The sequence below is a fragment of the Ursus maritimus genome, unplaced genomic scaffold (assembly GCF_017311325.1).
Source record: "Ursus maritimus isolate PB19 unplaced genomic scaffold, ASM1731132v1 scaffold_35, whole genome shotgun sequence".
In the NCBI taxonomy this organism is placed as follows: domain Eukaryota; kingdom Metazoa; phylum Chordata; class Mammalia; order Carnivora; family Ursidae; genus Ursus; species Ursus maritimus.
Genome location: NW_024426119.1, coordinates 5,534,283 through 5,556,828, shown reverse-complemented (window position 1 = coordinate 5,556,828; position 22,546 = coordinate 5,534,283). Strand labels below are relative to the sequence as shown.

Sequence of the window (22,546 nt, the reverse complement as noted above, 5' to 3'; positions counted from 1 at the left end):
CAGCTACCTTCCAAGGTGCCTGAACCACTCCTCGGACTTAATGAACTCCACATGCTGCCATAGCTATTTATAGAATCAGCCCCGTGTGTGTTTTGTTAAAGCCTCTAGACCATATTTTTTAGCTTTGCAAGTTTATTTCCTACAATTGGTCCATTACATTTTGCCTCCCTTTCCTCCTCCACCACATTCTTGGAAATCCATGGTCAACTATACAAACAAATGTACGGGATTATCAAAATATTTTTGAGCCATTATTTGCCCTCTCTGTTTTTCTTGTGCTCCCAGAAGTGTGAATTTCTATAGCATCACTCTTCCTGGAAACTTCGATCTGACAGGGCAATCTGACAGAAGGGTAATTCAACCCAAGGGGGTGGGGGAGGAAGAGTCCTAAGAGATCAGCAAGGTTGTCAGTGACCCTGCTCCTACTAAGTGGAACTAATCACGGAAAGAGCCACAGGAACACAAGAAAAATCTTCAGACAAAATCAAAATGCATGGTGATAGGTATTAAGGAGGGCACGCATTGCATGGGGCAGTGGGTGTTATACCAACGAAGCATGGAACACTACATCAGAAGCTGATAAAGTACTGTATGGTGACTAACATAATAAAAGAAATCAAAATGCAAACAAAAGGGAGAACAGGCTGAAGTGAACTAATCGAGAAACAAAAGAACATTTACCTGCAGGAAGATGGAGAAACTGACAGTGAGGTCCAGGCTCTAATGAAGAACCAGAGAAAGGAGCCAGGTGTGAGTAATAGTGTAGACCATGTCTTATGAGTGGCCTTTCTCTCCCTTTTTGTACAGTCCAGAGGAATGTTTGTACCAACTGTTTTGTAAATGCAAGTATCTTAGTAGCTTTAGAAAGCCATTTTTCTCAGGAGGGAATTAATTCCACCTCATCCCACTTTTAAAACATATTTAGATAAGTTCATGTGTTTTTCTTTTCCCTTTTTTTCTTTTGTCTTTAAATTCCGGTGTGGATAACATACAGTGTTATGTTAGTTTCAAGTGTACAATATAGTGATTCAGCACTTCTGTACTTTACTCTCTGCTCATCATGATAAGGGTGCTCTTCGGTCCCCATCACCTGTTGAGCTCATCCCCACACTTACCTCCCTCAGGTAACCAGCAGTTGGTTCTTTTCAGTTAAGAGTCTGTTTCTTGGTTTGTCTCTTTTTTTCCCTTGTTTATGTATTTTGTTTCTTAAAATCTGCACATGTGTGAAACGGGATTTGTTTTTCTCTGCCTTATTTCACTTAGCATTATACTCCCTAGCTCCATCTTTGTTGTTGCAAATGGCAAGATTTCATTCTTCTACGGCTGACTAATATTCTAGAGTGTGTGTGTGTGTGTGTGTGTGTGTGTGTGTGTGTGTGTGTGTATACCACATCTTCTTTACTCATCCTTCTATCGATGGACACTTGGGCTACTTTCAGCTATTATAAATCATGCTGCAATAAGCATGGGGCAGCTTATATCTGTTAGAATTGGTGTTCTCATATTCTTTGGGTAAATACCTGTAGTGGCATTATTGGATCACAGGGTAGTTTTATTTTTAATTTTTTGAGGAACCTCCATACTGTTTTCCATATTGGCACTTCGCATTTCCACCAACAGTGCATGAGGGTTTCTTTTTCTGCACATCCTTGCCAACACTTGTTATTTCTTGTCATTTTGATTTTAGCCATTCTGACAGGTGTGAGGTGGTATCTCATTGTGGTTTTGACTTGCATTTCCCTGATGACGATTGAGCGTCTTTTCATGTGTCTTCTATATGTCTTCTTTGGAGAAATGTGTGTTTATCTCTTCTACCCATTTTTAATTGGATTGTTTGGTTCTTTGGGTGGTGAGTTGTATAAATTCTTTATATATTTTGGATACTAGCCCTTTATCAGATATGCCATTTGCAAATGTCTTCTCCCATTCCATAGGTTGTCTTTTAGTTTTGTTGTTCCCCTTGCTGTGCAGAAGCTTTTTATTTTGATGATTTTTTTTTATTTTGTTGATTTTTGCTTTTGTTTCCCTTGCCTCTGTAGATATAGCTAGAAAAATGTTGCTCTCTTCTACAATTTTTATGGTTTCAGGTCTCACATTTACATCTTTAATCCATTTTGGGTTTATTTTTTTGCATTTGCTGTAAGAAACTGATCTGGTTTCATTCTTTTGCATGTAGCTGTCCAGTTTCCCAACACCATTTGTTGAAGAGACTGTCTTTTTCCCATTGCATATTGCCTCCTTTGTCTAAGAGTAATTGCTTATATGATTTTGAGTTTATTTCTGGGCTCACCATTCTCTTCTTTTGATCTGTGCATCTATTTTTGTGCCAGTGTCGTGCCATTTTAATTATCCCAGCTTTGTAATATACCTTGGAATCTGGGATTGTGACGCCTCCAGTTTTGTTCTTCTTTTTCAAGATTTCTTTGGCTCTTCAGAGTCTTTTGTGGTTCCATACAAATTTTAAGAGTGTTCTAGTTCTGTGAGAAATGCTTTTGGTATTTTGGTAGGGATTGCATTAAATCTGTAGATTGCTTTGGGCGGTATGGACAGTCTAACAATATTCGTTCTTCTAATCCAGGGGCATGGAATATCTTTCCATTTGTTTGTGTCCTCTTCAATTTCTTTCATCACTGTTTTACAGTTTTCAGAGTACAGGTCTTTCACTTCCCTTGGTTAAAGTTTATTTCTAGTTTTTTAAATTATTTTTGGTGCAATTTTAAATAATTTTGTTTACTTAATTTCTCTTCCTTTTACTTCACTCGTATATATAGAAATACAACAGATTTCCTCATATTGATTTTGTGTCCTGCGACCTTACTGAATTCATTTGTCAGTTCTTGTAGTTTTTTGGTGAAGTCTTGAGGGTTTCCCATATATAGTATCATGTCATCTACAAATAGAAGTTTTACTTCTTCCTTTCAAATTGGATGCCTGTTCTTTCTTTTATTTGTATGATTGATGTGGCTAGGATTTCCAGTCCTATATTGAATAAAAGTGGTTATAGTAGACATCTCTTCATTTTGTCTTACTCTCTGTGTCTGTCTCCATGTGTTAGGAAAGTCACCTATGTCTCTTGCTCTCGCAAGTAGTGGCCTTGTGAATAAGAGGTCCCACAGTGTACTGCACTGCATTGTCCTCTATTCACCAGAACCTGGCCCTTCACGGGTGTTTCCTGTGTGTGTTGTGTGCCCTGTTATTGTGTCTGAGCGACTTTTGCCTCCGGTCCACTCATCTGCAACGGCTGTCTTTGCCCGATGTGAGCAGAGTTTGGTCCTGTGTTGTTAGCAGGCCGGTCTGAAGTTACCTTGGGCTTGAGTTGAGTCAGACCACGCATTTGCCAGAGATGCAGTAGCACCAGATTTCAGGGTCCTTTCCCTGTGTCGTTGGTGGGTGGGGCCTGCAGGCAGATCAGCTGCCTGCCCCCAGTCCACTGCTGGGACCACAGTCAGACTGGTGTGTGTGGTTATCTTCCCCTTCTGAGTGATACTGGCCCCGTCCAAGCTGCTTGCACACTGCCAGGCTTGTGGCGCTGCTTTGGATGGGCTCCGGCCAAGAGCGTATTGGAGGGGGAGGACCACAGGAGAACATGGCTCAAATGCTTTTTTTTTAAAAAAAAAGATGTGAAATCTTCTGCTGGTTGTTTATCATTCTGTATCACCAGAAAATAGCAGGATACTTGGGGCGCCTGGGTGGCACAGCGGTTAAGCGTCTGCCTTCGGCTCAGGGCGTGATCCCGGCATTCTGGGATCGAGCCCCACATCAGGCTCCTCCGCTATGAGCCTGCTTCTTCCTCTCCCACTCCCCCTGCTTGTTTCCCTCTCTCGCTGGCTGTCTCTATCTCTGTCGAATAAATAAAATCAAATCTTTAAATAAAAAAAAAAGAAAAAGAAATAGCAGGATACAAAATCACAGGAAGCCTCAACTGTCTTAGGTGTCAAGTTAACATTCCGTAGGTTGGGGCGGGGGCAAGTTTTATGCCATATAATACAAAGCATACTAAATGACGATTTAGAGTCATAGTCAGGCCAGTGATCCCTGGAAATCTGGTGCTGTCCTTCCCCTCTGCCTCTTTCTAAGCCTCAACCACCACCACATGCTGACAGTTCAGTCCACCACCTGCACCTCCACAAAGGCTCCTCATCCTGTGCCTCCCCCTGCCCTGCAGCAGGCTCTCCTGAGTCCTCACCTAGACCATTGCAGTAGCCCTTACATTTGAAAGATGTCTCTGGATTTCCAAGGACCTCAAAGTAGCCAAGGCAAAAGGGAACTTGATTGGAAGGACACAGGTTGTCTACAGACAGAAGGCTGGGACACCCCTTGGGATGGGGAGGGGGGCCTGGAGATGAGGAATGTTCACTCCCTTGCCTCCCTACCCTTGTCTCTGCCTCTCTGCCCACCACCTTCCTTATCTCTGTGTAGATGTCAAGAAAACTACCACCTAAGCCTCCCAGGAGTGCCATCCCACAGTTTCTGTAACCAACAGAGATACCTCATTCACAGCATCTGTTTGGAGAAAAGGAAAAAAAATAAAACAATTCCAGAGAAACAGACCTCTAGATCAGTCAAACATGGTCAAGGAGCAAGGTCAGGTAAGGACATGGAAGCACATGCTTGGAATTGGAAGACGACAGTTCCCCACACAGGCTCCATGTTCTTCCAGCCACTATGGACTTGCCCTGCTGCTCCCTCCTCACAGCCTTTATAGGCAAAGCCTATGTTCTCCAAAGGCCATCTTAAATAGCACTGGACCAGGAAGCTTTGCACAGTCACCTCCAAGAGGCCTCTCTTAAAACCCTCAGCCCCTCCTCAGTTGTTTCTCCCTCCGGGCACTTTTCATCATTGACCTTAGGGATAGCGTTTGCAAGCTTTCTAGCACGAATAAGTTCCTAGAGGGAAGAGGTCAGATCATAGTCACATTTATATTGCCCCCGCCCCCCAAAAAATGCCAAGCAAAATCTTTGCCTGCGACAGGTACTCAATAATTGTTTGCTAAATGGTGAAGTGGAGGAAGATAAATGACTGAGAGGAGTTTTAGCAACCACCCTGGAATAATGTCCTTTGCTGGAGAGAGGGTGCACCTGACTTTTCTCTTGAGGAAATTAGCAGGACCCGAATATTCATTTACTAATCTAGGCTAGGTTAGAGTATAGTTTGACAGCCCGGCTCACACATTCATTGGTAATAGGGAGATTCTTTTGGGTTCACTTCAATTATAACTGGCTCAGATGTTACCTCTGCTTTTACAGGGCATGATGGAAGCTACGTAAGGTCTGTTTCCTCTTCTGCCTGATAGGAATAAGAGTAACTGTCTTACAGCATGACCCTTGGACCTCATGAGGTTATCTCCTGGGCAGGCTTCAGGGCACAGGAAATGCGTAGTCACACAGGACCTCGTGCTGAGGGGCGTCCCACACGTGAGGTTTACCACTCTGCAGTCATAGTCCCAGAATTTGAGATTTGTAAGTGAAGTCCAAAAAGGCAGTGAAGCTTAGAGCCTCAGTTAACTCTGGGTCTGCCTTTCGTCACCTCCCAGGAACAGCATCTTGGCTGCCAGCTTCCCCACTATCTACCGCCCTGGCGCTCTGCCTGATCCTCCTCTCCCCACCCCTACCCAGCAAGGTTTTGCAGAATGGCAGGGGTGGGTCAGGGCCAGGCGCACGTGCCAGAGCAGCCCATGGCAATGCCAACCGGGCCTCAGTCTAGCGGAATGGGAGTGCTTGTATTGAGCAACACAGAAGGGGCCAACCTCCCACCCACCCATCCAGATCACCTTTCCACCTTGGTGTGGAAAAGCATAGATGCCAGACTTCACTTGCCCAACTCAGTCAGGCATACACATCAGCCCAGTATTCGGCGGACCTTCCCGCCACTCCCACCCTCACCCACCTGCTTTTGAAGACTGTACTTATTCTGCAAGTATCCCCATGCCTGAAGGAGTGCAATAGCAAAGAGAGAATTAGAAAACAAAAACAAAAAAACATGTTGATAGGTAGAGAGAGCTCATGGATGAGAAATAAAAGTTTTATTATTTTTAAATTACTTTTTAAATTGAGATATAATTGACATATAACATTGTATTCGTTTTAGATGTATACGGTAGTTATTTGACACATGCATACATTATGAAATGGTTACCAGAATAAGTTTAATTAACATCCCTCACCACACAGAATTACTTTTTTTTCTTGTGATGAGCATGTAAAAGACCTGTCTTTGCAACTTTTCAAATATACAATACAGTATTTTTAATTATAGTTTAATATTTTAATAAGTTTATTGGCACTTTTTCCTTCTTTTTGAACGAAAAGACTCACATTTTTCTTTTGTGCTGAGCCCTACCACTGTGCCAAGTACCAAAAAGTGTTTAGCAATTGATAGCTATCATTTTCTTATTATTAATAAATGTTCACACAAAGACTGACAGTTTCACATGGTAAGAGGTTTCCAAAAATCTGACCGCTATAATCTCACTTGATCCTCTAAGGTGGGTGGGATATGGATATTATATCTATTTTGTAAAGGAGGAGATTGAAATCCAGACAAGTCAGGAGGCACACACACACAAAAAAAATCATGTCACCCATAAGCGGCAAAGCAAGCCCTGGAATCCAGGGGCTCTGATTTGCAGCCCCATGTTCTCCCCAGGGGACCTGCCCGGCAGTGACCTGTGGGGCAGCTGAGCGGCCTTCTCCTCCCTTCTCTAGAGGGAGAAGGAGCCAACAGTGTCTAGCCACCCTGGAAACTCTGCCGGGTGCCATGGCGCTATGAGCATTTGCACCGGCCGGAGCAAGGAGTCCCGCCCTTACCCTGCATTTATTTTCATTCCCAAACCTCACAAAACCATAAAAATCAGAGATGACTCCTAAGAAGCCAGCCATCTGACTCTGAAAACCCAGCCCACGGCTGTGGATGGCAGGGCCACAGAGCTGTTTCTGCACTCCTGTTGACTCAGGTCTGTTTACCTGGCTCCATCATTCCCATTTCCTTGCCTCGGAACTTGTACAGCCCTCGGATTTATGCTCCAGGCAGACAGGGAATTTATGGTGTGTTCATCACCCATCCCACCTCAGGACACAGCACCTCTCCCTGCAGCTGTCAAAACCACCCACTCGTACCCAGCAGAGTGTCAGGCAGTTCACAGAGGGAAACTCCTCGGAAATAGTGCCCAGTTCTGGCCCAAAGGTTTTGCCCAGTTGCCCAAGCCCTGGTCATAAAAACGCCAAATAGACTGTGGAGTGAAAAACAGAGGTCAGACTCGCCCAGAGGGCAGGATGGGGCAGGAGTCGTAGGCTGGGACTAAAGGACGGAGCTGATGGGGCAGATGCTATGCTCCTCGGTTTGCCCTCATGTGCCCTGGTCTTGAATGGAGATGTGGGGCACAGAGGGAGTTGCACTCCAGGTGGCCGCACTGGAAGCAGAGGTACTCTGGGGATTGACCGAAACCCAGAAGCTGGCTTCCCTGAGTCCCAGGAAAATCCTTTAAAAAAAAAAAATAAATAATAATAATAATGCCTTTGACTTTCATTTGGGGACCATTCAGTGAGAGGAGTATGGGCTCAGTGGCTAGAATGTGACGGAGGCAGCCATCAACACCAGTCCTTAAGCTGGAAAACAGGGCAATAAGAACTACACATACTGAAGGTTAGCCATTTGCCATCCATTGGACTTGGCATGTGTCATTTGCATATATTATTCCTGACCCTCACAGCAGCTGTGGAATCACATTACTTATTAAGCCCATTTTCAAGATGAGGGAAATGAGGTTTGAGAGGTAGCAGAACTTGCCAAGTTCACACAGTAAGTAGACAGCATTTGAAACCAGGAGAAATATTTCTCCGCAAAGCAAGTTCCACGCCTGCTGTGTCTACTGGGCCTCTTTTTGCTAATCACATGGAAAGAGGAACGGTGGTCCTCACTGCTGATATCATGAGGACTTATCCAGCCTGCTTTGCAGGAAGACAGCCAGGCTCTCCGTGGCTGACAGTTCTGGGCCTCTCTCTGGAGGACGGAAGTAGAGGGTAAGCCTCTCTATCACTGGAGGAGAGTGGATGCAGATGTTGCCAGTTTTCCATTCACCAATTTGTTCTGCCCCTTATTTCTTCTCTGCATTTCCAACCGTTTTCTCTACTTATTTAATGTCTCTTCCAGCGACATACCAATTAAGGCCAAAGAGATAAATTAGAAATGCTGTGATTCTAAAACTATGTCTAGTGGGACTTGGCCAATAGGAAATGAAAATAAAGATCACACCCCTGTTACCACCAGAAAGGAATTTGTGTCTGTTGAAAAAAATACCCATTTGAAAGTTGTCTGAATTTTATTAATCCCCGTTCTTACTTCCCTTATCCCTCAGCTTAGACAATTGAGAAGCTTTGGTAAGTACATAGACAATCAGTAAGGTAGATCCCTATAGAAGAACAGAATTTTTTTAAAAAGAGAGATTTAAAGGCTTTACAATTTACATGGAAAATGAATTTTTTGGCTTTCGTTAACCCTCGTGTTCAGTTTTTTCATCTATAAAACAAGAATCCAATTCAGCAAGTACTTATTAAGAGATTACCATATAAAAGATGTAAAATTAGACATCACAGGGAAGACAACAGTGAAGAGGGTCTGGGCTCTGCCCTCCAGGGTGTGACGGGCCCACTGGCAGAGCTTACACCTGCGTGGTACTTGTAACACTGGCCTGACTATCATCAGGCTGTAGTAGGATCCCACACCAATGTGCTGGGCCTCCAGGAATGACAGCACCTGCTCTGATTACCCTTGGTCCCCAGGGTCATTAGAATGTGTTTGTGATGTATATAAAAGTGCTTGGTAAAGAACTATACAGAACTAAGGGATTTTTCATCGTTATTCTTTTTTTTTTTTAAGATTTTATTTATTTAATTTGACAGAGAGAGAGAGACAGCCAGCGAGAGAGGGAACACAAGCAGGGGGAGTGGGATAGGAAGAAGCAGGCTCATAGCAGAAGAGCCTGATGTGGGGCTCGATCCCATAACGCCGGGATCACGCCCTGAGCTGAAGGCAGATGCTTAACCGCTGTGCCACCCAGGCGCCCCTCATTGTTATTCTTATTACCAAGCATGGTGGTTAAGAATGCAGCTTCTGGGACCAACCCACCTTGGTTGGTCTCCCCACTCTACTACGTACACTATGTTATCTTAGGTAAATTGCCCAAACCCTGTCTGCTTCAGTTTCCTCAGCTGTAAAAAGGGGATAATGACAGGATCGACCTGTACGGATGTTGTAGTAATTAAATCAGTCTGTATATCTAAAGGACTGTGCACATCGCTCAGCATAATATGAGGCCACCCACATGTTACTGGTGGTGTTATCGTTAATCCACACTCACCGGTACTTCTCGAAACTGTTAAGGTCATCGAAAATGAAGAAAGTCTGAGAAACTGTCATAGCTAAGAGGAGTCTAAAGAGACAGGACCAGTAGATGAGGTGTGGTATCCTGGATGGGACCCTGGAGCACATAAAGGGCATAAGGTAAAAGCCAAAGATCTCTGCATGACGTATGGGCCATAGTTAATAATGACATATTGATACTGGTTCATCAAAACTGACAAATGTTCCAGACTAATGTAGGACATTAAGAGTAGGGCAGGCTGGGTCTGGGGAGAATGGAAACTCTGTACTATATTCACAACTTTGGAAATATAAAACGATTCTAAAATTAAAAGTTTATTTATAAAAAAAATAGTATGAGAATGTAATGATATAAGGAGAGCTTGAGCAACCACAAGGGAAAGTCAGTCAGGCTAACCACTGCCTGCATCACAAATTTTCAAGGAGCCGACACTGGCCAGGAGAATTTTCATTAGGAAAAAAAAAAAATTGAATAGCCAGTATTCATCTATGTTCTTAAAAAAAAAAAAAAGCCATATTGAGCAATTCAAGAAATAGCCAAGGTCAAGTTCAGTATTATATCACCAGTCAGTATACGATGGCCCATAGCACTGAGAATGATCAAGAAGTATTTTCCTCTCACATATGAGTAAGCCCTCTAAGGAAGAGGTTAGGAGCTAGCAGAAACTAAAAGTCTACTTCCAGTTGGAGAGAGCTATTGAGTATACCTTCCACTTTATTTTTCAGGAGATAGTGAGACCTAATCCTATCATAAGGATCAAAAACACTTAGCCCAAACACTTACCTCCCATCCTGCCTTGTTTTTGCCTTAGAATAGTTTGTCAAAACATGATTTTAATTGCATTGTTAAAATCTGCATCATCTCTTTTCCCGTAACTGCCTCCATCTGGCGCCTTGGCTGGCTCCCTGGGAAAGACAACTGGACACCTCATGGAAAAGTCACACAAGCTCAGAAACAATTCTGCTTAGAGATACTGAACCAGAGCTCAACCCCAATTTGCTCGGGATAATCTCTGTCATTGTCAAATAAGCAGTTCATAGAGGGGCTTGTATATTTCCAGATAGGATTATAAATGCGCAAAGTTTACAGAATGTTAGATCTGGGAGGAAACTTACAGATTCTCAATCCAATTCAACTCCACATTCTATGGGGAGGAAATAGAAATAGAGAAAGTCACACAGCTATTTGTATTCAGGATGGAAACTAGAACCCTGATTCCTGGCTTCCAGAGGAGCAAAGTTGGCTCTAAGAATAAACTTGTTACCCTGAGCCCTTGAGCTGATAACCAGAGGAGCTACTTGACCATGTAAAGGTCACTGAAAAGAGTTTTTCTGATGACTTGCTCTGCAGACACATTCCGGCAACATCTGCAGTGTTGAAGACAGAGGTAGGACAAGAAGCAGATAAATTATGAGGGATGGGGAAATCTCAGCCGGGGACAGCCATGCCACACCCAGCCCATGTGTGGATTGAGTAATCTATATGTAAGACTAAATTCCGGTTCCTGACTTCCGAAGTGCCCCAGTGGCTATAACTGAATGGCATTCTAGCCACATAGTCATTTCTCCCTGCTCCTAAAGTCCGCAGAGCAGGTCTTACCATTAATTCTTCTAGCCCTGTGAAAAAGTAAGAGTCAGGGCAGAGAAAAGCCTGGGTCATTTGGCCTGTTTAAAAGTCATAGTAAGATCTCAAATCTTAGCACTAACTCATTTGCCAGTATTACAGGTGGTATATGACATGAATTAATCCATTTCTGTGAGTCACTGATTTCCCTAAGTCCAGCCACACCTCATGCCCTGCCTAATTTGACTCCTGTTGATCCATCACCAGCAGTCAAGGTAAGCTTCGTATAGTGAGATTTTTTTTTTTAATTATGCCAATATCAAGAACTCTTCCAGTATTAAAACCTCAGGCAGCAAGCGTGCCTTTCTAGTTCCCCTTTGAAACAGTTTCTAAATGCATTAAAAATGCCCAATTCTGTTTTTCTGTCATACTTTCTGTTTCTATAAATACACAAGCATGTGTCCTAATTCAGTTCTTATGTGGATTGTGTTAAGTCTATGAATTTTGGTGACTGTTGAAATGTTCTGTGGTTTTGTCTTTTATTTCAGGAAATACTTTTCCAAGTTACCCTCTCTGTGGTTTATAGTCCTGTATGCAGGAAGCTCATTTTATTGCCAGCTGCTGTTGCTCATTTTCCTCTTGACTGGAGGAAGATGGGTTGGGTCTCCAGTTGTGAGATATGAAAGAGGGAGACATGTACTCTCTACAAAAATGACAAGTAACATCAACATGGTATCAGTTATCAGCTTCCCAATGGATTGTCACTGATAGTTGCCAATGATAGTTGAGGATACAACAACTAGCTCATCTAGAAAGGAATGAATAGAGCAGCCTTCAGTTATAGGCTGTGGAGTCTCAAAGGAGTGGCCAAGATGTCAGGGCAGTTTTTTAAAGCTTCTAAATAGATTTCAGTCTACTTTACTTAATCTTTACACATACACATTATCAACTTGGAGTAGCTAAACTCAAAGACCATGACAGCAGAGGTAAAGTTATGTTCACTATCCTGTTCTAGGCTTTGCCCAGTCCCCTATAAAGTAGACATGTAAAAAGAGGGAGAAGAGAGGCATTTAATGAAATAATTAATTATTGAATATTTATTACTCAGAGAACTCAAGCTTTTCCAAACTCACTTCTCCATTTCTGCTTCTGCCTAGCATTGGCACCTCTTGATGCTTTTCTAAAAGCTCGTCAATTACTAGGGGCTGGAGGAAATCCATTCATATCAAGTCTAAGCCTCTTAAGTCTCTGCCTATTCATGTCTTTGATCAACAGTTGATAGAAGCTGTAGCTTTCACCAGTTTTGGCTCCACTGCTAGAGTTATGTCAGCCTGCCTTCTTTTACATCCTTGTGTTTGGTGGCCAAGGGCACACAGCACATTGAATGGGCTGCTGGGTGTGCTAAGCTCTCAGGCCATTAGAGTGATGGCACAAATAATAGTGTAGTGGGAGGGCAGGGTGCTGGAAGGGAGAACAAATCGTTATGGAAATAATGGGACCAAAGGAATTTCCCTGTTAGGGACGCCTGAGTCCCCAGTGAGTGATGAGGGTCTTTCATAAAGAATCCTAACCATATTCCCATGAAGCCACTCATTTACTGAAAAGTAAACTGGGCAGTGAGATTTCTATCCAAATTAGACCTTGGAAAGTGGAGAATTAAAATATAGTTTGTAATTCAGATCTTCCTCCCTTGATCTCTCTAATGCAGCCCCTCAAATAAATTGAGGTTTGGTAACAGAAACAAGAGCATTCTGTTCTGTAATTTCTACTGATAGGGTGACCAACCTTCTTTGTGTGCCCAGGACTCTTCTGGTTTTAGTGCTGAAAGTCCTGCTTCCCAGAAGCCCCAGAAGCAAACCGGGAAGTTTAGGCACCATAAGAGAGAGAAAGGGATTGTGCGTACCTTTTAGTGACACAGTCCTCACTAGCAAGAAAATATAGCACCTTGCAGCTGGATTCAGCCCACCCTAAGGTTTCTAGGTAGTTCAGTATCATGTCATCCAGCAGGGCCACAGAAGGTAATGAGCATGAGAATCTGTGTCTGGGAGGTGGGGGCACAGCACCTCCCTTTTCAGGATCTCCAGGTGTCTGGCATAGCCTCCCACTGAGACTCATTCTCATGAGGGAAGGCAGGGCAGAGCTAAGGTTCCCTTTCCCTCCATTTTGTAGGTGAAGAAATGGCAATGGGGAGATAGTGCAGCTGGCTTGAGATTTCCCAGGTGGTAGCAGAGCCCACACGTGAAACGCAGTTCTGAATGCTAAGTCATGCTGGCTCCTAACAAGCACCTGATATGGCATGGATTCTTTTTTATTTGTTTTAGTTAACATATACTGTGTGGGATAGTTTCAGGGATAGAATTTTTTGATTCATCAGTTGCATTTAATACCCAGTGCTCATTACATCCAGTGTCCTCCTTAATGCCCACACCCCCAACAATCCTATTTGTTTCCTAGAATTAAGTATCTCTTATGGTTTGCCTCCCTCTCTATTTTTATTTTATTTTTCTTTCCCTTCCCCTGTGTTCACCTGTTTTGTTTCTTTTTTTTTTAAAGATTTTATTTATTTATTTGACACAGAGAGAGACAGCCAGCGAGAGAGGGAACACAGCAGGGGGAGTGGGAGAGGAAGAAGCAGGCTCCCAGCAGAGGAGCCTGATGTGGGGCTCGATCCCAGAACACCGGGATCACGCCCTGAGCTGAAGGCAGACGCTTAACGACTGCGCCACCCGGGCGCCCCACCTGTTTTGTTTCTTAAATGCAACATATGAGTGAAACCATATGGTATTTGTCTTTCTCTGACTGACTTATTTCACTTAACATAATACTCTCTAGTTCCATCCACATTACTGCAAATGGCAAGATTTCATTCTTTTTGATGGCTGAGTAATATCTGTCAATGGACTTTTGGGCTCTTTCCATAGTTTGGCTATTGTAGACATTGCTGCTATGAACGTTGGGGTGCATGGATTTTTAATGCCTAGAAAAAAACCTATTTGGCTGGACTTAGGAATGAAGTAAAGTAGAATGACCCACCTCAACCCCCTCAATCTCCGGTCTAACGAAGAAGCATTTGCCTATGGAGGCAGGACACACAGCCCCCATCCTAATTTGCCTAAAACAATCTCTGACTCAAGTTTTAAGGCATACATTGACACGCTGTATGAGCTGGTCATTATCCTACCGTCAGCCTGAGGCCTTAAAGCTGTAGATTATATTACAGGAGCAGAGGCCTCTGGGAGTTGATGACTGGGGGAGATATGAACCTCAGTGCCATATGCACATCTACCTACTTGTGCACCCACCCGGAGTCTGAACCCCAGATGCACCAGAATCACAGAGCCAGGGACCAGTGCCCTTCATCCCTCCAAGCCTGAGATGGCTTCCCCACTGGGCACCACACTGGGGTCCTGCCAGCCAAGCTGTGTGGGATAAGCATGAGTCTCTCAGATGGTTTCCCTCGGAACTACCGGGTGGCCCACAGACTATTTTGCCTTCATTTTCCACTGGTGTATTTATCCTCCCTTTATCATGTTTTCAAGAAAATGACGTTCAGGAGGACGCAGTGCACCCAGTGTGCTTCCCCAGAGGTTGGGCAGAGGCTTTGCACTTCTGGAATTCACTTCCAGAAGAAGGTGGTGGCTTCCAGCACCCAGGGCCCAGCAAAAAATATCTGTACACAAGTCTAAGGTGGCAGCCATGTTGATCCTTAGGAGGCTTGAAGGGGGAAGCAGCCGAACAGCGTGTACGTGGCTCCTCGGGGTGGGGGAGTGGCTTCCCTGTGAAGGTAGGCTACGCTCGATGAGTGAATTAAGTGTTTTTTTACAGCTTACAGTATATAGAACCTCAGTATATAGAGCTGAATGGAAAGAATTGGAAATTACAACTGAAATAAGTAGACAATGTACTTCCTCAAGGAGTTTTGAGTGCAGCATTGGAAAAATCAAGGAATAATCAAAGGAAGGATTTGAAAACGATGGCATAATGTAGGTTGAGTTTGGGGGTTGTGATGTCAAACAACACAGGGCAAAAATCACAAATTGATCTCAGCCCCAACTCTAGGCTGCCTGGTTTCTTGGGCTCCCAGGGAACTCAGACCAAACTGGGAAGTACTGTGGGCCCCTCTAAATATTATGGCTTGTCAGATTTCTCAGGTTTCAAGCTACTTTTCCCAAGGACTTTTGAAACGAAGAGGAGGCTAGGATTCTCTGTTATCCTGCCTTGACACAGAAGAGAACTTCTTTTGAGAGAAGAAACTGTTCTCTCTCCTTACCCACACAAATTGGAATACAGTCATTTTACTTCCCACACAACTCTTAGTCATGTGCCCACTTCATCTGCTTGACGTGTGTGTGTGTGTGTGTGTGTGTGTGTGTGTGTGTGTGTGTGTGCCCTGTGCCAGCATCTCTGCTGTACTAGAGATAGAGATGAAAAGACTCAATTCCTGCTTCATCTGAAGTTTTACCACCAAATCGTCTGCCCTCAGGGTTTCCCTGGCCCCAGATCCTAAGACCTTAGAGCTTACTAAGCTGGAAGGTAAAGTGAGGGTAAGAAGGGGGAGAGTGTCCAAGCTATTGCCAAGCTCAGCTTCTTAGTAATGAATTTGCGGACATCCCTGTAGGGACAGAGGCTCAGTTGTAACATAAAATGAGAGGCCTGTGACATTTGATACAGTAAGAAATACGTATTTGACCTTCGTCTCTGGGTCTTGGTACACGGCTCCTAAAACCCTTGTAATTTCCTGAGGGATGAGGGTAAGAGGAGCATCTTTTGTTATTTATAATAAACCTCTTTCAAATATACTCACATTCATGCTAATGTAACTTTCTTTGTTTCTAATGAGGTGACTTTTAATGGGCGCCTGGATAGCTTCAGGATGGGGCATGCTCACCAGAGGAATCAAAATAATGTGTGATTGGAGGGTTGGAATTTTCACATACATACTCCCGCCTACCCTTGACCTCCTGGGAAGAGAGAGGGACTGGGAATTGAGTAGGTCACCAATGGCCATTGATTTCATCAGTTGTGCCTATGTAATGGAAACTCCATAAAAATCCTGAGTGAAAGAGTTTGGAGAACTCCCAGGTTGGCGAGTGCATCCATGTGCCAGGAACGTGGCACACTCCACAGGGACAGAAGTTCCTGTGCTCAGGACCCTTGCCCTGTATATCTCTTCATCCGGCCGTTCATTCACATCCTTTATAATATCCTTTATAACAAACTGGTCATAGTAAGTAAAGTGTGTCCCTTGGTCTGTGAGCGATAATAGCAAATGATGGGACCTGAGGAGAAGGAGGGATGGGGAACACCAAATCCGTAGTCAAGTCGGACAAGCAGGGTGACCCACTACATGCAGTTGGCAGATGAAATGGGGGGCGGTATTGTGGGACTGAGCCCTTCACCTGTGGAGTCTGCACTGATTCCACGTAAGTAGTGTCAGAGTTAAATTATATCACAGGACACCTGGTTAATGTTCAAAGAGAAGCGGAGAATTGCTTGGTGTGAAAAACCCTCACATTTGGTGTCCGAAGCGTTATGAGTAGGGCCAGAATTCCATCCATGATTCTGTCCTTTGCTTCCCCAGGGAAGATTTTTCAGTTGGTATTATAGCCCTGTTTCATCAATAAACGTTTGAGTTCTGATAGTGTCTTCTGGCACAGGTGAGCACTTTGTACTGGGCACCATTTACAACAATGGTGATGATCGCTGCCACCTTCCCAACAGAAAGTCAGCCCCTGTCTACCGAATACATCTGACCCGATCCATCAGAGCCTATGCTGTGGCGAACTACCACCACCGCCCCTGAAGGCCATGAGGAAGGGGTCCCTGCCATGCAGCTCAGGGTCCAGGCTTCCCTGTCCAGCCACAGATGAACTCCACAATGCCTCCCTGCCCAGGGTCCTCCGTGGGACCGCTGGGATTCCAGCCATCATGTCACACGTTCTCATGTGTTGGCGTATTTCCATCAGAGCACTTGTCCTGCTTTTTAATACAGCTCTATGGGAGCAGGACTAGATCTATTTTTATTCTTCATTGCATTACCAAGCAGAGTGTCTCAAAAAAATATATACCTATAACAGATACTTAATAAATTGGTGTTGAATGAATGAAGGAATGAATGAACATGCAAAAGAATGAGTGATGGGTCAAATGAGCTTCTCCAGAGGCATTTCAGTAAGCGAGGTGGGAGTGATCCAGGAAAAACCCCAGCCGGCAGAGTTAGGTAGGCTCTGTTTAGCACAGAATGTGCGGCTTGGCGAATGTCATTGATCAAAGAAAGAAAACATCTCAAACATGTGCTAGTGAGAAGTAGCGATGAACTTATTTTTCTTCTAATAAAATCAGCCTCATCAGGGATCCTGCGGAGCCCCCAGCTTGTGTGATAAAGCCACAAAATAACTGCAAGAATAGCAGATGGGGCGGGCCTCGTCCCACAGAAGCCCCAGTCCAACCCACCAACCTAATTACAGCACATGCCGTACCCAGCGCTATTCACTGTTTGTCACCCGAGGCATTGGCTGGATCAGTTTAGGGACATGAAAAACAAAGCAGCATTTTTGCCAAAGCCCTTGAATTTCTAGGCCTTGTGGTTTCCATTCAGACCATTCGTAAAGGATTGCAGGCTTCCAATGCCTTTGCTGTTTCAGTCTGTGGTGAGTCCAACAAAAAGAGAAACCTCGGGCCCTCGCCAGCAGAGGCCGAGGAAGGAATTTCTGTGCCTGGGCCGGTGGGCAGGAGGGACAGGGGCCTCTGCTAGAAACCCCACACTCCCAATGCAGCCTGGGTGGTCTCGGTGAGGGCCTCTGCAGCTCCTTCTTCCGCTTAGAGACCTGCAAAAAGGAAAGCAATCTTCACCATGGAGACCCTCTCCGAAGGAAGCTGTGCTATTTAATGAACCTTTGGAAAATGTTTCACTTTTCACACCTGCAAATGGTCCTTCGGTATTTGTCTTATGCCACAGGACTCCCTACATTTCTTCTCAAACCAAATAAACGTGAATGTTAGGGTCTCAGGGTCTTTTCCATCAGGCTCCTTTTTCCTTTGAATTTCTATCCTGCTTATCATATAGAACTAAGGATGGGACCTCTTTGCTGGATCATTACTCTTCCCGGTATGTAAGAATAGAAGGTTTCTTCAAAAGCAGGCTCGATTTATGTCAATCATGGATAACTTTTGCAGCACCATCTTAAAAAAGAGGAAAGAGGAAGAATTTCATCTGTGCTCCTGGCTCTTGCTTTCCCAGCAAGTGCTTTGGTTCATACTGGTGTATCCTTGAGGTCCTAGATTTCTTTCTTTCTCTTTGAGCCTGTTAAACTCATGCTGGCCACATCACTGAAGGGTCTCTAATTTCATAAACATGGTCTGAGAGTCTCATTAAGAAGCAGATTTTGTGGTGGTTAACCAAATCTGAGACGAGTGTGGAATGGTTAAGTTAATGATGGGGAGTCTATGTGATTCTGTTTTTTGAAGAGCTTTAATGACATAGATGAATATTTTTGTGTTAACTAGAAAGGAATCAGAATAAAAATTGTGTCTATGGTATGATTTCAACCATATCCATAAAAGAAAGAAAAACATCGACACATTAGGATAAAATTATGAGTGATTTTCATTCTCTGTACTTTCCTGTATTTTTTAATTTTGCACAGTAAACACACATATTTTCCTTTATTAAAAAATATTTTCCTGATTATAGAAAAAATGTATTCATTACTTTTTATAATTTATTTCCTAAGGCAATATGATAATAGTCTCAAAGATAGTAGAATTTGTATTTAATATACTTGGAATGAGAATCTAAGCAGTCTTTAAACACAAAAATATGTGAATAGAAATATAATAAATTTAAACTCTTTTCCCGAAAGTAACCATGGTGAACAGTTCAGGCTGTAAACTTTTCTATAAATTTACATATGTATATGTTTATATTTGCATATATATGGGTTTGGAGTTTTTAACACTAATGGGATCCTATCATATGCATTGATCTGTAACTTTCTTTTTCTTAATATATCTTAGAAGTTCAACTTGTATCTCTCTGCAGAGATCTACCTTGTTTTTAACCACCATGTTATTACGTAACAGAGATGTGTCATGCGTTCATTCATTCTGACATTGATACACATTTGCCCTACTTCCGAGTTCTTACTTGAGCGTAAGGACAGCTACATATCCAAGGATGGTCCCGACAGTATTACAGGGAACATCTTCTACAGTGAACCTCCTCTACATGTAGCTTTGTGCATACACGAAAGTATCTCTGAAAGTTAGGTTTCTGGAATTGGAAATGCTTGGTTACCGAATTGTCCTGCCAAAAGGATTGTATTAACTAAGTCTCTAGTCAATAGGATCAGCACATTATCTTAGAAAAATTTTCTTTTCAGATTTAGAATCTGAAATCCCAGATTTCTTCTGATCAGTGTAATTTGTAGATCAAGACAATAATTGAAACAAATGCAAACGTGGAAACCATCATCAAGTCCCTTGAAACAAGGTGACAGTACAGTAAACTCAAGTAGTAAGAACACAGAACTGTTCTGGGAGTGGCTAAGGAATTGTTAACTTTTGAAAAATTCAATAATCAACACTTCAGTTCTACCAGTCATGATTTAATAGCTCTTAAATGATTCAGAAAATATGTATTTTTTATTTTACAAGGCCTCAAGAGAAAAGCTACTTGCGTTTCTTCATGTGTTTTGGATAAACGGGCAGAATCCATCCCCCTGTTGATTAAAAGCAGCTGAGGGCTGTGGCAGCCAGGTCGTCTCTGCACCTAGAATAAAGCAGCCACAAGAAGTGTGGAAAAGCCTTGGTGAGCAAGGAGGCTGCATCTTCCAGCGTCCGTCCATTTAGGAGGTACGACATTTTCTGCTGTTACCCACGGTCTGCCTTCCTCAGAGTGCTGGCACAGTGCTTTATGTACATGTCTTCACCTCCTATTCACATTTACAATGTTTTACTTATGCAATAAACTCAACATAGGAGGCTAATAAAACAGACACTTAGCTACCTACTATCCAGATTTAGAAACATTGATCACGTTGTATAATTTGCCTCAGACCTTTTTAAATTTTTTTATTTATTTTTTTATTATATTATGTTAATCACCCTACAGTACATCCCTGGTTTTTGATATAAAGTTCGATGATTCATTAGTTGCGTATAACACCCAGTGCACCATGCAATACGTGTCCTCCTTACTACCCATCACCGGTCTATCCCATTCCCCCACCCCCTCCCCTCTGAAGCCCTCAGTTTGTTTCTCAGAACTTTTTTTAAAGAAACAAGATATTACTGTTGAATCTTTCAATTCCCAATCTATAATATCTCCCTCCAAAGAGGTAACCTCCATCCTGAAGTCGGTATAGTATCTTTTCTATCCATGTTTTCTATTTTCACAGCATTTGTATATATCCATTTGCAATAAGCATTATTTTATGCATTTTTAACTTATGAAAATAGTATCATAATACAGATATTATGAAACCTGACTTTTTTTACTCAAAAAATTTTCCACGTCATTTTTTTTCCAATGTTGATAGTAGAGTCAGTTCTTTCACATTAACCATTGTATCGTTAGGTATATGACTATACAAATCTGTTATTATTGTCTATTGATTCACATTTAATTGGCTTCCAAAATTTCGCTATTACAAGCTTAGTAGGTTTTACTGCTATTTCAAATGGGGTCTTTTAAAAATATATGTATATTTTTATATATTCTGTATATATACGCTACATAAATATATAATACATTATGTCTATGTATATATATTATGTATATGTGTGTGTATATTTTATACATATATACACACACAGTTTTTAAAATTGGCATCTATTAATTTATAAGAATGACAGAAACTTCTTAGTGTAAATAGTTTATAGGATTCCTTGGATTCTGCGTGTAAACTATTACGGTGTCTTCAAATAATCAAGTTATTTCTTCCATACCAAGGTATAGCTCTTACTTTTTTTTTTCTCGTCTCACTGCAGTGTCTTGAACTTCCAACAAAATTTTAAGAAGTGCTGGTAACAAGTAATTTTGTCATGGTTTCACTTTAAAGAGAATGTGTCTAACATTCAATCATTACCTATGATATTTGCTGGAGGATTTTGGCACTGATTAGATTTCTTTAAAGGTTATGGGTTAAGACTTACAGGTTTCTTCAGATGATCTATACCTTCAGATTATCTATATACATATTGTCTACATTTTCAAATTATTAGCATGAAGGGTAGTCAGTCTCACAATTATTTTCAGTCTATATGTTATGTATAGTATGTTCCCCTTTTCATTTTCTATTCCCTCTATATTTTTGATGGATTTTTCCAGAAGTTTGTCTATTTTATCAGTCTTTTTAATAACCAGCCTTTTTTCTTGTTAATATTCTTTATTGTTTCTTGGATTTCCAGTCCATCGATTTCTGCTCCCATCATTTGTATTTACTCCCATCAGTTTGTTCGTTTTCTTCCTTCTGACTGACTTCAACATTTTGGCAATCCTATCTACTCTTCAGGCCTTGTATTTAACTTGCCTCCTCCAAAAGCACCATTGAGAAGCCCTAATCCTTGGAGAAATGACAAATATCCAAATGTTCTACAGAAGGACTCTACAGGTCAGATACAAATTCTAGGAAAGCTTACTTCAGAAAACCAGGAAGGTGACAGGCTTGGCTCTGCCGGTCCTCTCTACCAGATCCTTGTCAAGATAACACTTGACTGCAAATGGTTTTATAAAGTCAGTCTCCTGGAAAGCCAATTATTTTCCTCAGAAGCTGGGAGAGAGGAGACCGTTCATGCAGCATATGCATTCTAACCACCCAGGGGAGAATCTTTGTGAGGAGCAAACTCTCTGGTGGTGTTTGCCCTGTAAATATAACACTTAGGGCAATAAATGTAGTTTTGTAGTTACTCACTCATCAGACATCTTGCCATCTTATTTTGTGTGTGGAAGCCAGCAGAGTTCCATCCAGTGCGGCTCAAAATGTCCCATCTCCCTGAAGCCCTAGACCTCTTGCAAGTTACTTTGCGCCTTGATATCTAGATTGTCCATCTTTAAAATGTTGGAAAAAATGGTTCCTTCCTACCTCACTGTATTTCTTTCAGGCTCTCCTGAGATAATGCACGTAAAGAATGAATGCCAGGCATATATAAAGTGCACAGTAAAAACTGGTGATTAATGAAAAAAATAAATAAAAATAAAACATATAATTTCCTTGAACTTAGCTCCCCAAATTCAAATAGTCATGCAGTGCTTCCAGTTTTGCTTTAGGTATTTCTGATTCTATCCCCTTTATTGCATCCTCTCAATTACTGTGTTTGTTTATACCCTCAGCCTCTCACCTGAAGTACTGTGAAGTCCTAACAGGTCTCCCTACCTCAAGTCTTGGAGTGTCGCCTCCTCTAAATCCACTCACCACACTGCATGCATAGAGGTATGTGTCTAAAAGTCTGCTATGACCAGTCATACCTCTGCCTTAAAGCCCAAAGTCTCCCCAAATCTATAAGATCAGACTTTCCTAGTAAAGCATTCAAAACTGTACAGAATTCTTGGGTGCCTGTCTGTTCTTGGCTTTCCAGCTCATCTCCTGCCACATCCTCCTGCAA

The 22,546-nt window shown here is 42.4% G+C and overlaps 1 long non-coding RNA gene across 1 annotated transcript in view; it reads left to right on the top strand.

Annotated features, from left to right (window-relative positions):
* Positions 1-22,374, top strand: part of LOC121100193 — a 144,174-nt gene extending 121,800 nt beyond the window's left edge. Inside the window, exons 3-4 of the long non-coding RNA XR_005831919.1 lie at positions 19,598-19,795; positions 22,275-22,374. This is a non-coding gene — a long non-coding RNA (uncharacterized LOC121100193). The remainder of the gene's footprint in view (positions 1-19,597; positions 19,796-22,274) is intronic.
* The last annotated feature ends 172 nt before the right edge of the window (positions 22,375-22,546 follow it).